Below are 13,164 nucleotides of genomic sequence, written 5' to 3' on the forward strand. Positions count from 1 at the left end.
TCTCTATTTCACCTGGCTTCTGGCCGTCCTCAGCGTCCCTTGGCTTGTAGCTGGATGACTCCAGTCTTTGCCTTCATTATCACATGACATTTTCCTCCTGTGTCTTCTCCCCTTTTCTTATAAGGATACGTACTTGTGGTTAGATTTAGGGTCTGTCCTAATCCAGTGTGGTCTCATCTTGAGATCCTTAAGTACATGTGCGAAGACTTCTTTTTCCAAATAGGTCACAGTCCCAGGTTCCATGTAGACATACTTTTTGGAGACCACTATTCAACCCACTATACCAGGGAAATTTGAAAATGGGAATGTGTCTCTTACCAATTTTTAAATTAACAAAAATATGTAATAACTATATATTTTTTTCTTGTTTTTATGTTTACTGTAGGGCTATTGTTCAATTAGGACTTAGAATAGTAGATAGAAACTGAGAAATAATATCCAACATGTAATAAATTGGATTTGTGATTTTCATATCTTCCACTCCAAGAATATAGTTTAAGAAGATAATACACATTACATATTGCAAAGAGCAGAAGTTGAATTTAAAGTTATCTTGAAATAACTAGCACAATGATCTATATATTACCTATACTTTAAAATGAAAATATTATATTATTAAAAAATAAATGGTCATTATCAGAATATCTAAACAATATGGAATTCTGTGAAATAGTTCATTTTCACCCTGCATAGAGTTAATTTTTTATGCCCTTCCAAAATTTTAGCACATATAGCTAGAAATATGGTTATAAATACAATTTTCCCAAAATGAAATTGTAATACAAATGCTTTCTCAGAGCCCTCTAAAAATAAGTACTTCCCCTCCAGATATCATGGACAACATTTCATGTTAATATGCCTTTAAATTTAATATGACTGCATTGTGCACAATTGCACAGTTATAACAAAAACTTTTTAAGCAAGCTCCCATTAATGAACATTGAGGTTATTTCTACCATTTTAATATGAGCAATTATTTGAGAGAAAACACTATATTTCTACATTCATAGATGATATCTATTGTCCTAGTATGTACATATACATACATACATACATACACACACATTTATGCCATTTCTAATGGCACAGTTCCTTAAGACTTTATACTTTTGTTGTCAATTTCCTTGAGTTCAAATCCCACCACCCCACTTACTATCCATGTGGCCTGGAACACCTTTTTAATGTCCCTAAACTATAATTATCCCAAATTTAAAGTGATGATGATGATATTACAGCTCCATTGTGAGGCTCAAAGGAGGCTCTGTCATGATAACAGTACTGTTTTTCCAGCATTTGGCACATATGTAGTAGCTGTTCAATATTTGTTGAATGAATGGCTATAACTGTGCCTTATATATACTTAACCGTATTGATATATAATGCTATTATTATTATTATTATTTCCTTAACACAAGTCCATACATGTTTAAAAGATTGAAGTATATGGTCATTTTGTATTTTAAAGCATATTAGAATGATTAACACATAACAACAGACATCCAGAAAGTTTGTAAAATTTGCAAGCTTATTTAAAAATATAGACAAGTACTTACTTTCTTAAATACTAACTGACCTTACAAATTGTTCATTTTTTTCACCTTTTTCATTTCTCACATTGAAAAATGCTGGATGTTGCCTCAGAATTATTTGGGCATGAGTGAGTTTGAGTAGCTTTCCACATATGTCTTGATCATTTGTGTTTCATTTGTTGCGTTTCCATATTTGTACACCAGAATTTCTTATATATTTGTAAAAGCTCATCAATGTGAAGAAAATTATATTGCATATGTTTTTAGATCGCCTGATAACTTTGCCTTATAGAAATTTTAAAATACTATTTTAAACTTTTAAGGAAGGTAAAAACACACATGCAACATAACCCATCAATATTAAGTTTACAATTTGATGAATTTTTAAATACATGTACATACCTGTGTAATTCTCATCCAGAAAAAGTTATAGAACAATTCCTGTATCTCAAAGACTCCTCGTGAATACCAACTCTAAAAGTAAACACAGAAGAGTGTCAGTATCGATTATCACCATAGATTAGAGCTGTCTGTCCTTGAGCTCTCATGCAAATTAAATCATGGAGGAGGGTCCTCTTTTGTGTCTGATTACTTTTGCTCAGCACTAAGCCTGTGAGATTTATCATTGTGTGCTGCTGTTTCTCTAGCTTTAGGAAATGCTTCTTTAGCTTTAGAAAGTACTGGTTTAATATTCCAAAGTAGGTGTTCCGACCAGCAATATTTGCAGATTTCAGTTGTTCCATGTCTTCCCAACACTTGGCCCTGTTGTATGTTGTTGTCTGCCTTTCTGGTGGGTCTGGTGGTGCATTTCCTAATGGGTGGTACTGCGAACCTTTGCGTGTGCTTGTGGGTCATGTGAATATGCTCTTTTGTGAAGTACCTGTTTAAGTTTTATTTTTTGCCAATTTTTAGATTACATACTTTATTTTTTAATTATTGATTTAGGAGCTCTTCTATATTTTGAATGTGAGTTCTTTGACAGATACATGGGTGGCTAATATCTCTTCTGGCCTATGTATGTCTTATATTTTCTCTTAATGGTATTATTTAATCAACAGAAGTTTTTTTATTTCATTTTAATGAAGCCCAACTGACTAATTTTACTTTTATACATAGTGCTTTTTATGTCCTGTTAAGAATATCTTTGCGAACACTGATATCATGAAGGTATTCTCCTATACATTTTTTCTACAAGTGTTATTATTTTACCTCTAAATTTAGGTCTGTGTCCCATCTGGAATTGATCTTTGGGCATGGTATGAGATAGGGGAATCTGATTGTGATGGTGAAGCTGGGAGGGCATTGCAACAATCAGCCCGCAGATGTTGACAGACAGAGTTCATACCTGCAGTGCCCAAGTGGTAGTCTCAGCCAGTGGCTTTGCTCATGTGCACAACCCAATCAGGGGCACACTCTGACCTGGGACCTCGGTGGGGTGCAGATCTGCCGGATTCAGATCCTAAGACCAGGAATTCCGCTGGTTCTAGAGCCCAGTTTGCCCACACCGAGGTAAGGAGCTGAATCACAGCCCACCTCCTATGGACAGTGTCTCCTGGCCCCAACTGATTAGAAGTGCTGGCAACAACTCCTGGAAGCAGTGCTGCCCAGCGACACTTGAGCCAAAAGGCAGGCAGGGAGAGCTGATGGCCCCCAGAGCAAAGCCTGTGCTGGGCATGGAGCTGTCCCATGCTACCCACAGGCCAGGGATTAACTCACAGCTAAGACTGAGGGTCGCTCCTGGCCCCTCCCAAGCAGAAAGCCTGCTTAGGAAGTTGAGAGTAGCCTGAAGCTGCCTCTCCCTCTCCCACCCAGGCAAGGGAGCTAAGAGAAAGGGTTTCCCTCTTGGAGAGTGTCTTCAGCCCCATCAGACCTGAAAGGCTGTTTGCAACTCCTGGAAGCAACACTCCAGCTGAGAGGTCGGCAGGCAGAGGAGATAAGACAGGGTGCAGGTCAACTGAGTTAAGCCAACAAACAGCGCTTTTCTGGCTTCAGAGCTGCTTTTCCCACTGCGCTGAGGGAGGGAATCTCTTATGTAGCCCCCCTCATCGCTGAATGCAGCCTTCAGCCTGTCCAATCAGGGAACCTACCCAGACGACATGGGAAGCCACAGAGCCAATTCAGCAGCCCTACCTACAGTGGTATGTAAACAGAGAAGATAGCCCATGGCTTCCCCTGTCTGCAGAGCAAAACCAATGTTTCATTTGGCCAGAGAATCCAGAGCACACCCTGGCCCGATTTAGGTCCCCAAACAATGAGCTGTATAGACCTGGGGTCCCATCCTGCAGTTTTAAGAAGATTGGAATCATACCAGGTATCTTCTCTGACCACAATGTCATCAAACTGGAAATTGATAAAAAGAAGGTAACTGGAGAATTCACAAACATGTGGAAAGTAAAACACTCTCGTGAACAACCAATGGTCAAAGAAGAAATTAAAAACAAAATAAAAAAAGTTTCTTGAGGCAAACAAAAATGGGAATACAACATACCAGAACTTGGGGAGTGCAGTAAAACCAGTTCTAAAAGGGAAAATTCACATCAATATATGCCTATATCAAGAAGCAAGAAAGATCCAAAATGAAGAACCTAAACCTACACCTTAAGGAACTAGAAAAAGAAGAATAAACTGCATCCAAAGTTAGCAGGAGAAAGTGAATGATAAAGGTCAGCACAGAAATAAATGATATAATGAACAGAAAAGCAAGAGAAAACGTTAACCCAACTAAGAATTGGGTTCTTTGAAAAGGTAAACAAAATTGACAAACCCTTAGCTAGACTAACCAAGGAAAAAAGAAAGAACCCACATCAACAAAACGATGCATGAAAAAGTGGACCTTACAACTGGTGACAGAGAAATTCAAAGGGTCATATAAAGCTACTTGTGATGAACAACTGTATGCCAACAAACTGGGCACCCTAGAAGAAAAAATAAGTCTTAGAAACACAATTTACCAAGGCTGATTCAGAAAGCAATAGAAAATATGAGTAGACCAATTACTAGTCAGGAGATTGAATTAGGAATCAAAGATTTCCCAGTGAAGAAAAGCCCAGGACCAAATGACTTCACTAATGGAATTTACCAAACATTTAAAGAATAATTAGTACCAATCTTTCCCAAACTCTTCCAAAAATTGAAGAGGTTGGAATCCTCTCCTAGTCATTTTAATGAGGCCAACATTACCCTAATACCAAAACCAGAAAAGGACATTATTAGAAAATAAAACTTCAGGCCAGTTTCCCTGATGACTATAATAAAGGCCTTCTGTGACAATCCCATAGCTAACATCATACTAAACAGTGAAAGGTTGAAAGCTTTTCCTCTAAGATCAGGAAGAAACAATGGTGCCCAGTCTCACCACCCTTATTCAACATAGTACTGAAGTCCTAGCTAGAACAATCAAGCAAAAAAGAGAAAAGGTACCCAAATTGGGAAGGAAGAAGTAAGATTGTTTCTATTTGCAGATGGCTTGATTTTATATATAGAAAATCCTAACGACTGAACAAGATCTGTTAGATCTAATCAGTGAATTTAGTAAAGTAGCAGGATACAAAATTAACATAAAAAATCAGTAGAATTTCTATACATTACCAACAGACTTTCTATACAAAGAAATAAAGAAATTGATCCCATTTATAATAGCATCAGAAACAGCAAAGAGCCAAAGAAATCTTGAGAAAGAAGACAAATTGGGAGACCTACCTCCAGACTTCAAGATATACTATAAAGCTATAGTTATTCAATAGTATGATCCTGGCATAAAAACAGACAAGTAGACCAATGGGACAGAGTTGAGAGCCCAGAAATAAACCCAAGCATACAGAGTCAGCTGATACTTTACTAGGGAGTCAAGAATACTCAATGGAGAAAGACAGTCTTTTCAATAAATGGTGTTTGGATAATTGGATAGTCACGTGTAAAAGAACGAAACTGGAGCCATTTCTTATGCCACTTACAAAATAAACTAAAAAGAGATTAAATACATACATGTAAGACCTGAAACCATGAAACTCCTAGAAGAAAACATAGGAATAAAACTTCTTGACATAGATCCTGGTAATCATTTTTTAGGATATGACACTGAAAGCACGAACAACAAAAAAAGAATGAACAGGTGGTACTCCATCAAACTAAGAGGCTCCTGCACAGAAAAAGAAAAAAACTAAAAACAAAAAAAAAACCCCCAAAACCAACAAACAAAAAACAAACAAAAAAACCCAAACTCGAAGAAAAAGAGATCAGCCTTATGGTTACCAGAGGCAGAGAGTAAGGGGAAAGAGAAATTGAGGCAGGTGGTCAAACGGTACAAACTTCCATTTTGTAAGATAAATAAGTACTAGAGATGTGATGTACAGTATGATGACGGTAGCTAACACCACTGACTGACGTATAGGAAAGTTGTTAAGAGTATATCCTACAAGTTCTCATCACAAAAGGGAATTTGTTTCTTTTCATTGTATCTGTGTGAGAAGATGGATGTTTGCTGAACCTATTGTAGTCATCATTTCACGAGAGCTGTAAATCAAACTATCGTGTGGTACAACTTAAACATATACGCACAGTGATGTATGTGAATTATTTCTTAATAAAACAGGAAAAAAGTATATCTTTTTTTTTTAAGTCTCAGGTTCCTAGTCTATTACATGATGTCTTAATAAATAACTCCTAGGGATAGAAGAGTTATATGAAACAGGGTATGTGTAGAATTGTATTGCCCATCATATAATAAGTTTTCAGTAAGTGGCAGCTATTATTAACCTCTATGAACATCTGCTACCTTCTTGTGAAGCAGTATAACAACACCTTTCCATAGAATTGTCGAGAGATCAAAAGAAGAAAATGTCCATACATGACTCTCTATTTTAATTTGTATGTGCTCTTAGAGCAAGCTCAATTTATGTGAAGAACTCATTTTAATGAACCTATATATTTAGAAACTTGGTTTGAGTAATTAGTATATTGAAGGATTTTATAAAGTACTCTGCATGCAGAATTTCCCAATAACACCTTAAATCTTGTGCGCCTTGTTTCAATATTTAATCCCCATTAGGACTTCTAAAAATGCTTTATTGCACCAAACATCGTTCATCGTATTCAGGACTGCCATAAATCAGCCCATGATGCACTGTGGGGTTGAAATGACTTTCTCCTCTTCTCCTTCCATACATGAACTACCGAATCAATGCTTCAAAGGACAGTGTAGACTGAATATTATATTCATTTTTAACCTGTGAAAATAAATTTCACTTCCAATTAGAAGACATATTGGAAAAGGGCTTATTTCAAATGTTACTTAATTTTTAGTACAATTTTCTCCTTACACTCTGGGCATCGGAGAGCTACAGGAGAAAAGGATATTTAAAAATAATTTTTATCTTTATTCTATCAATTTATAGGTACAGTTGTACCTACTGTATCTTTTTTCTAATTAGAGATGGCATATAGACTGGCTCATTACTTCTGCCTAATGAGCCAGGCTCCATGCCACCTCTCTAATCAGAAAAGAGATAGATACAGAATGTTTCTGTGGACTTATTATAAATCATTTTCTTTCTCTTACTTGCTCCTTTTTTTTTTAATCAAAAAATTAAGTCACTGTCCTTCCTACTTTTGTCCATATCCAAGATGGTTTCATTCAGGAGAGTTAATTGTGCAAGAGATTCCTGCGAGCTGAATTAAAGCTGCTCTCATGCAATGCCAGGCTGGCTGTCTGCTTTGGAACAGTCACTGCTTCAGACACAGCGATGTCAAATGAAGGCCTATAGGAGACCAAGATGTCTTTTCTTTCTTTCTCTGGTGAGGCTTCACTTGTTTCCCTGTTTCTGCACCCAGGATGCAACAACTTTTCACAGGAGACTCGGCTGCTTCAGACTTTTTCTTTGATTCTCATTTAGCATAACTTTTTAGAAACATACGTTGCCAATGACATTTTCTGTTCCTGCATGCCTTGTCTTTGCCTCCCCTACAAAATTAATCACTGGAGCAAATGAATGCTTTTCACTGAGCCCTGCATACATATTAATGAGACTATGTATATAATGTATGTTTACATATAATGTATGTACACATCTGATGTATACGCACATATGTATCCAAAGTACACACGTAACATGCATGTGATACATAATGTATGTGTACATATTTAACACACACATAATGTATGCATACATAGATGCATATAATACATACATAATTATGTATACATTGAATGTATACATATTAATGGGAAAATCTGATTTGATCAGGCTGATTTTTAAATATACGAATAGAAACACCTTAGACCATCCATGTCAACCAACATGTGTCAGTTCATTTTTAGAGCATTTGCTTCCAAGGGTAGGTTTATTTCAGTGCCTCCAGTTGGCCATAAAACCTACAGTCACTGTGGTAGCAGACGTGTATTTCTAAGGAGTCTCTAAAGCAGGGGTGTCCAAACTTTTTTCAACGTTTTTCACCAAGTGCCATACGCGGTAAAATACACAAACAGCCAGGCCACTCACTCGAGGTGAAGCATGTGTTGCCTTACCTGGTGCATTTAAGTAAATTAAATATATTTTTGGAATTTGCTGCAGGCCAATTAACAATGGATTGTGGGCCGCAGTTTGGACACCCCTGCTCTAAAGTCATCATTCTTTTTTGTTTTGTTTTTAAAGTCATCATGCTAATATCTACAACAGCCCTCAGATTTGGGATTTAAAAATACAAAATCACATGAATCAAAACTTTTCAGATCTCTTTCTGCACTCATTCATAAACAGCATTCTAATTTCCCTTCAAAGACGGGGATTTCTACATTGTGCACTGAAAATTGTGTAGCATTGTCTTAAGAAGGTAATTGGTCATTAAGGAGTTAACAAACATGTGTTGTATATCTAGGAAAGAGAACACATGGGGTAAGAAGGATAATCGTCTAAGCTGACTCCAGCTTCCCTGCCCTCTCATCTTTTCCGCTGGGTGTTTTAATACACCGACTTGTTCGTTCTGGAGTTGGGACATTACTTTCAATTTCTACTAGTGTGCCACGGGTTAACGTTTCCAACCTCAACTAAGAGCAGGCTAAATGTTTGAAATATTTTTGGAATTAAATAAAAAAGATGAAAAGTATAGAAATGGATGAATTAAGACATACATGGAATGGAAGAAGAGCGTAGGAATAGGTATATGTAGACTTAGAAGGGTTTATTTAAAGATTACGTTGGTGTCAAATGATCGCAGAAGAGATATCAGGGACCGTCATCAGGAAAATTGGCCAACTTTGTTACAAACATAAAAGAAGAGGAGTTAAATACTAAATAAAAGCTGCAGATGAATTAAAATGTCAATGTAAAATATGCGATCCTTGAGGTAGGAGAGGAAAATGAGGGCAAATGTTTCCATATGCTCAATCTACTGAAGATTTTTATTAGCATGATGACATGGCCCGGAACAGGAAAAGGAAATATTGAAACTTCTGACTAGTAAACTGAGAGTTTAAATACAAGCATTTTGCATCATTTTGTACTTCAGTTGGTGAGGAATCAAAAAGATAATACTCATGTTGGAATACTAAACTGGCACACTATGGCAAGGAAAAATACGACAGCTATTTAATCCAAGAATTCTAAGACGTTATCGCAAGAATACTCGTACAGTTATACAAGGCCTTAAACATGTACTCACAAATGTTCATTGTGGAATTATTTAAGGTAGCAAATGATTGGAACCAGTGAAGAACTTCAAAGGGAATGGATTCAGTACCACTTCATACCAATGGTGGAAAAATTTGCACCATTAAGAGAGGTGAAATACATCTCGTATTTGTAGAGACATGGCAACAGGTTCAGGATGTGTTATTACATGAATAAAGCAAGAACGGGTAATATAATGTACTCTGCATTTAACATGGGGTGAGTAAATGCAAATCTGCCCTGGATATTTAACTCATCATGCATATAGACTTTGACTGGCTTAATAATTAGTGCCTGAGAAGCAAGGCGTGAGATTATAATCAGATAGGTTTGGGTTTGAATCTCAGCTCTGCTTCTTAAAAGCCAAGTGACTTTGGCAAAGAATTTAACTTCTCAATCCAACTTTCTAATTTGTTTCCTCATTTGTAAAGTGCTTTATAATACAATTTCCAAGGTAATTGTAAAAATATATACTTGGTTCCTGTTAGGTACTCAGTAAAATCTGCTGTCATAAAAAATAATGTTAATACTGTTATTTTAGATATTAAATTTATTGACTTTGTGAAACTTAAGTATTTTAAAATAATGGTCATGGACTATATTTAAATTTTTGGCTCAAAAATGAAAATTTTCCTAAGGTGAGGAGGAAAAAAAAATGTTCAGTGTAGAGAAATGTTGTACTCGATGTTTAAAACTGCTCTATTTTGTGTAGGTAAACCTTAAGAAATAATTTCTTTTTCTCTTTAAAATTAGCCTTTTCTGGTTCTCTCTATTGTTTCCTGAAAATCGTGCATTCCACCCAGTGTTGTTTCTCCTCAGCATGAAGACCTTCCTTTCCCTTTGCTGGTAGTTCAGTTGGTAGAAACAAACCCTGCCAGCTTTGGTGAAAATGTCTTATTTATCTTTGCTGTTGAAGGATATTTTCACTGAATGTAGAATTCTGCGTTGACAATTTTTTTCAGTACTTTAAAGATTTTTGTTTCATTGTCTTGCTCCCGATTGTAGGGGGAGCAATGTAATGGTCTTTCCATCATACCATTAAATACGATTCTAGCTGCTGGGTTTTATAAATGACCCTTATCAAATGAGGAAGTTCCCTTCTTTCATAATGTGTTTTTATAATAAAAGAGTGTGTTGGAATTTGCCAAATGTTTTTTTTGTTTTTTTACATCTGTGAAGATCATCTTTTTTTTTTTAGTCTATTAATATTGTGCATTATTTGATTTTCATATGGTGAACCAGCCTTGTATCTCTGGGATAAATCCCTTTGCTTATGATGTATAATCCTTTATTATGCTGTTGGGTTCAATTTATTAGGATTTTGTTGAAGATTTTTACATCTATATTTGTAAGACTTTTTAAAAACTTTTTTTTTATTGGTTTCAGGTGCACAAACGAATGTAAGTTAGACATTTAATCATTTATATCCCTCACACAGTGACAACCCCTCTCCCCCGTCCACTATCCCTCTGACATCGCACACAGCCATTACAGTTCCACTGACTCTATTCCTAATGCTGTACTCTGCTTCTTGTAACCATATGCATGTATATGTATGTATATAATTGTAGTTGACATTCATTATTGTTCAGCTTCAGGTATACGGTGCAGTGATCAGGCATGAAAGACATTTTGATCTGTAATTTTCTTTTCTTGTGATGTCTTTTTTGGTTTGGGTATCTGGGTAAGATGCCTTTGTAGAATGAGTTGGGAAGTAGTTCTTCCTCCTGTATTTTTTGGCAGAGCTTGTGAAGAATTGATGCTATTCTTTTTTTAAATATTTAGACAGATTCACCAGTGAAGACATCTTGTCCTGAATTTTCTTTGTGGAACATTTTTTTTTATTATTACTAATTTAATCTCTTTACTTATAGCTATACTCTGTCTATTTCTTGAGTCAGTTTCTGTAGTTTGTGTCTTCCTAGGAATGTATCCATTTTATCTAGGTTATCTAATTGTTAGCGTACAGTTGTTCATAGAATTCCCTTATAATCTTTGCATGCCTGGAAGATCAGTTGTAAGGTCTCTTCTTTGACTCCTGATTTTAGTAATTTGAGTCATCTCTCCTCTTCCTGGTCCATCTAACTAAAGGTGTGTCAAATTCAATCCAAGTTTTCTCATTTAACTAATTTTATTGTGCCACCAGTTGTAATGTGGATGTAATGCTTCTTTCCAGTCATCACTTACTCATTTTCTGAATGGACAACTATGAAGTCTCTCTGATATGAGTCATGTCCATTTCCTTGATCAATTGCCATAAGAATATTTGGTCAAAGATGAAACTCTTCATGAAATGTTTATTCCAGTAAATATCTGTTGTTCGAAAATTGGCAACTAGCAAAAGGATGAGCAAAATTTACTCCTACGACTGTGTCCTTGAAATATTTTGTAGTATTGTCCTTCAAAATCAAAATCATTATTCTCTTGTTTGGAATTGATTACTTACATTAAGTAATCAATTTCATCAGTGTCATTAGAGATCTGTTTCTAACTTTTTTTTTTTTTTTTTGGAAATTCCATCAGATATAAATTCTGTAATAGAGGATGCGATTGTTCTATGTTCAGACTCCAAAATTTAAAACTAAAATGGTTTTGAAGGTCATAAAACCAGCCCCTTTGTTTTATAGATAAAATAGATTTGATCATCTTTCTGCAGCAAAGCTTCCCTTTAACTATCATTAAACTACAGGAAGTTCATTCTGATTTTTCAGCATTGAAATGTACACCTCAACTGCTACACCCTGACTACCATCAGCTTTCTCTCTGATAAATGTCACAGTCTACCTGGTGTTACTGAATATGTTACCCCTACATATATGCCTGATTCATTCCCTTTCCACTGTATATACCACGTTCTCAGAGAGGCTTCTCTATGTTAAATGCCATCCACGTTAACATCCAGCCATGCTCTCCAAACTGCTCTAATTGTTTCCATTTTCATAGCATTTATCCTGTTCTAATATACTACATAAATTAGTCTTACGACGTTCATCTAGCTGCTTGAATGCAAGCTCCATGAAAGTGAGTTGGTTTTGTTTGTTTAAGGGGGTGTGTGTGTACCTGTTTTGTAAACTGGTGCACCCATGGAGGTGTGTAGCACAAAATAGGCTCCCAGTAAATATTTGTTGAAAGAATGCATGACTGCATAAAAGTCTGAAGCTGCCCTGGCAATGTAAAGCCATGATTCAGGCTTTGACAAATCACGTTGTTCATCATTCTTGCTCTAACATATTTTATTTATGTAAGGTCTTTCAAAATCACACGTGTTTATCTTTTGTTGTGATCTGTATTTTCTGGGTGCTTTGAGATAAAACGTTCCCTAGAGGTTCTACATAAAACATTTTAGACAATTTTTTATACTGAGGAAAAAGTGGGTTACGTGGAATGCATGTTATAAAAATTGTATTTTCTCGTTTTTCATTCATTATAATAAAAATAGGAAATGATGACTATATTAGTTTCCTGGGCCTCCATAACAAAGTACTACACACTGGGTGTCTTATAACAACAGAAGTGTATTGTCTCACAGTTCTGGAAATCAAGGTATCAGTAGGGTATGCTCTTTGAAATCTATAGGAGAGAATGCGTCTTTGCCTCTGATTAGCTTCTCAACGCCTGTCCATCAGTCCTTGGTCTTCTTGGCTTGTAGCTGCACCACTGCAGTCTCTGCCTATATTGTCACATGGCCTTCTCAGTGTGTGACTGTGCCCTCATGTGGAGTTTTCGTCTTAAGAACACCAGTCGTATCTGATGAGGGCCCACCCTAACAATATCGCCTTAATTTGGTCACATCTGCAAAGACTCTGTTTGCAGATGAGGTCATGCTCATGGGTGCCAGGGGATAAGACTTCAACATATACTTTTGTGGGGGACACAATTCAACCCATAACAATGTCTTATGCAAAGGGTATTTTGTGATGGCCAAGCATGTTTTGGGGATGGTGGGAAACTTCCTGTTGCTCCGTTAGTCA

The 13,164-nt window shown here is 36.2% G+C and overlaps 1 protein-coding gene across 1 annotated transcript in view; it reads left to right on the forward strand.

Annotated features, from left to right (window-relative positions):
* Positions 1–13,164, forward strand: part of USH2A (usherin) — a 582,349-nt gene that overhangs the window by 39,311 nt on the left and 529,874 nt on the right. The window lies entirely within an intron of this gene.

This window comes from Rhinolophus sinicus, linkage group LG12 (assembly GCF_036562045.2).
Source record: "Rhinolophus sinicus isolate RSC01 linkage group LG12, ASM3656204v1, whole genome shotgun sequence".
NCBI classification, from domain to species: domain Eukaryota; kingdom Metazoa; phylum Chordata; class Mammalia; order Chiroptera; family Rhinolophidae; genus Rhinolophus; species Rhinolophus sinicus.